This window comes from Choloepus didactylus, chromosome X (genome assembly GCF_015220235.1).
Source record: "Choloepus didactylus isolate mChoDid1 chromosome X, mChoDid1.pri, whole genome shotgun sequence".
Classification (NCBI taxonomy): domain Eukaryota; kingdom Metazoa; phylum Chordata; class Mammalia; order Pilosa; family Megalonychidae; genus Choloepus; species Choloepus didactylus.
In genome coordinates, this window is record NC_051334.1 from 95,838,814 (window position 1) to 95,843,190 (window position 4,377).

At 34.7% G+C, this 4,377-nt stretch overlaps 1 pseudogene; it reads left to right on the forward strand.

Moving 5' to 3' along the window:
- Positions 1 to 1,703: 1,703 nt before the first annotated feature.
- On the forward strand, positions 1,704 to 2,223 carry LOC119523857 (annotated as a pseudogene).
- Positions 2,224 to 4,377: the final 2,154 nt, after the last annotated feature.

Sequence of the window (4,377 nt, forward strand, 5' to 3'; positions counted from 1 at the left end):
TATAGGAATGGCCACTACTAATCAAGCAGAAAACTACAAGTGTTAGAGAGGGTGGGGAGAAATAGGTACACTTATTCACTGCTGGTGGGTATGTAAAACAGTGTAGCTGCTGTGGAAGACAGTTCAGAGGTTCTTCAGAAAACTAAATATTGAATTACCCTATGACCCTGTAATTCCACTACTTGGTATATTCCCAGAAGATCTGAAAGCAGGGACACAAACAGGTATTTTCACACCAATGTTCATAGCAGCATTATTCACAATTGCTAAAAGATGGAAACAACCCAAGTGTCCATCAACAGAGGAGTGGATAACCAAATGTGATATATACATATGATGCAATATTATGCAGCAGTAAGATGTTATGAGGTCCTGAAGTTTGTGACAACATAGAAGAACTTTGAGGACATTATGTTGAATGAAGTGAGTCAGACACAAAAGGACAAATATTTCATGATCTCACTGATATGATCTAACTTGAATATGTAAACTCAAAGTCCAAAAACTTAGAATTTAGGACACCTAGAAGTAGACCAAAGCTAGAGAAAGGGAGCAGTTACTTAATATGTACATAAATTTTAACAGTATTGAACTTAAATGTTTAGAAATGGATAGAGATGAGGGTAGCTCATTATTGGGATTATATGTAATAGTGCTGTATGGTAGGTGAATTTGGTTGAAAGGGGTTGTTTAGAGTCATATATGTCACTGATTAACACTACAAATATAAATAAGTTCTTTCATTAACTAGTACAAATTATAACACTTGTACAAAGAGTTAATAATAACATGATATATGGAGAAAATTACCTATTGCAAGCTATGGACTACAGTTAAGAGCAATACCTTAATATTCTTTCATCAACAGTAACAGGTGTACCACATCAATACTTAGGGATCAACAATAGGAGGGGATAAAGGATATCCGGTGTTTTGGGTTTTCTTTTTTGTGACTATCACTATCTGATATTTTTCTTTTGGAGCAATGAAAATGGTCCAAACTGAGTGTGATGATTGTACAATTAGGTGATGATACTATGAGACATTGATTGTACACTTTGGATGGAACATATGGTATGTGACCATATGTCAATAAAATCTACAGATTCAAAATGGAAAAGAGCTGCTCTGCCACCACCCTGTGACAACCACTGCCAGCCCCTGCCCTGCAGCCACAACCACTGCCACTGCCTGCTTCACTGCAACCTCAGGACCGGCTGTATAATTAGGCCACAATCTTCAATGAGTGAGCATATTCCTCAGTTCTCTGGTGTTCTTGGTCGCACATTTATGGAGTTTCTGAAGGGCAGTGGAGATTACTGCCAGGCACAGCATGACCTCTATGCAGACAAGTGAAATGTAGAAACTCATTACTTCTCCATGAAGAAACCCCCATAAGAGTGGTTAATCTGGGCACAGAAGTGTTGGCTTGAAATCCACAGAGCATCTTACAAGAGTTCTGACCTGGATGGGGTAAACCTCAGTGCACTTCTTTATATTGGCTCAGTATTACTGGATTGAAGTGTCATTGCTTTCTTGTTAGAAGGTTCATTTCCTTTCCCATTACTCCTAACTTCATACTCAAAGCTTGGAGAATTTCAAGTGGAGTATATAGAAGTAGATTTCAGTTTCTTTACATCATTTCTGTATTCAATTTTTTAATTCTTTTATAAACTTTTTGAATGTTTTTTAACTAAATTAACATGGCTCAAATGAACTGCCCAGCTCCTGTGAAAGTCAAATACAAGAAAATGAGATTTCTCATTACATACAATCCAACCAATGCAACCTTAAGCAAATTTATAAAGGAACTTAAAAAATATGGAGTTATCACAATAGTAAGAGTATGTGAAGCAATTTATGACACTGCTCTTGTGGAGAAAGAAGTCATCCATGTTCTTGCTGGCCTTTTGATGATGGTGCACCACCATCCAGCCAGATTGTTGATGACTGGTTAAGTCTGTAAAAATTAAGATTTGTGAAGAACCTGGTTGGTGCATTGCTGTTCATTGTGTTGAAGTTCATAGGAGAGCTCCAGTGCTTGTTGCCCTAGCATTGATTGAAGGTGGAATGAAATATGAAGATGCAGTACAGTTCATAAGACAAAAGCAGTCTGGAGATTTTGACAGCAAGTAACTTTTGTATTTGGAGAAGTACCTTCCTAAAATGTGGCTGCACTTCAAAGACTCCAATGGTAACAAAAACAACTGCTGCTCTCAATAAAACTTGGGTGTCTGATGCTATTGTCTTGGAAGTTGAACTTGAGAGAGGAAGAATCTAATTTGTCATACATATTAGCAAACATTTTGGTGAATAAGTCTGATGAAGTTTCCATAGGAGTATTGAAAAGAAGTTTTAGCATGCTACAAGTTTGACAGAATTCCAACCTCTATGTTTGGGTAACAATCATCCTATTTAGACACTGAGCAAAAGATAACTGCTGGTCAGCATTTAAAATGGGCTTCTCATTTGTAACAACTGATCTTTCTTGAAATCATGCAGTATTGAGTTATGCCTTCTTTAAATCTCTTCCCATGCCAGAATCTTAATATATAAGAAATTTAGAGAGATTAGGTGCCAGAATACCCAGCACAATACTTTATTATATTTTTACTATCATACAGAACTTTAAATCCCAGGAACTATGAACACTCTAGACCTTATGTGGTTTATTCCATCAGTCATTTCAAACAATGAAAGTAGGGTCTATGCAGTTACTTGCCTGTTCACTTTGTTTACATCTCCCACATTTTTACCAGTATACATCAGGTTTGCTCAGCCCTTGAATTTTGTTGGATTTTTATTGAGTCCTTATGGTGAATACTTTTTAAAATTTTTGAAAAATTTAAAAACAAAAATCAACATTTCAAACCAAACCAAACAAAACAAAGGAATAAGAAAAACAAATAACCTAAAATAACTACATTGTTTCCAACATGTTCTTACCATACCTACAAAAAATTAGCAAACCATAACCAAAAAAAAGGAATAAGTAAAACAAATAACCTAAAATAACACACTGTTTCCAATATGTTCCTACCACACACCCCCAAAATTAATGAGCCATTGTCATTCCTGACCATTCCCATAACATTAAGATTACCCTCCATAACTTATCTGTTCTTATTAAGATTATTGTTCCCCATTCAATAGTTGCTGTCTATCACTAGGCCTCCCATATTCTACAATAAAAATCACTTATTTTACATTTTTAACAGAGTTCACGTTTGTGGTTACATACAATATCTTTCTTGTGCCTCACTTATTTCACTGAGCATTATGTCTTCAAGATTCATCCATGTTGTCATATGTTTCACAACCTTGTTCCTTCTTACTGCTACATACTGTTACATCATGTGTATATACCACATTTTGCTTATCTGTTCATCTGTTGAAGGACTTTGGATTGTTTCCATTTCTTGGCAATTGTGAATAATGCTGCTATGAACATTGATGTGCAAATATCTGTTCATGTCACTGCTTTCAGATCTTCTAGGTATATACTGAAAAGTGAAATTGCTGGATTGAAGAGTAACACAGTATCTAGTTTTCTAAGTAACTGCCAGACTGTCTTCTAGAGTGGCTGTAGAATTATAAGTCCCATATGGTGATTACTTAATATCTATCAATAAATCTCATTTTGTGACAATAGAGAAAACCTCCATTTTGAAAATCTACATTTTACAGAAGAACATGTCTTTAATGTCTCCAGACAGAAAAGCTTTACTATTAATTTAATGTTTGCACTTTGGGGTGCAACTTAACCAGAAGGGCCTGACAAATGAATGGGAGGGGGACTATGAAATATTATAGAAAAATGTTGTTTAGTCTTGTGAAGAACATTTTGAATATGCTCTTTAATTGAGTAAATATTTTTTAAAAGATAGAAATGCTTTTTAGGGTAGCTCCAATAATTCTAAAACAAAATTTCTGAAATTCTTGTATTTTTCTATATCTATTGGGATTTGTTTACCCACCATTATATAATGTGATTATTTTCCTTCTCTTCCCAACCTCTCTTGCAAAGAAAGAAAGTATATTTCTGCTAATGATTCAGCAGACACCTAATATTTTATATGCATTTTGAGCTGTGTAACAATATTTGGATACTTCATAATTTGTTTTATTATGTAATTTATAAATTGGTGATGTGCATTAATGTTAGTTCAACTACGTATTTATACTGCCTGGGAATGTGTAGTTATAGTTCTGTGGGAGAAATAATGTCAGTGTTCAACAGCTTGTAAAAAAAACCTAGTGTGAGAGTTTAAGCATCTAAATAAATATTGAAATGCAAAGAAAAGTAAAAAGAAGTCTATTATTGAGGAGAGAGTGACAACATCAACATGGTAATGTAAGTCATCTACTATAAACCTC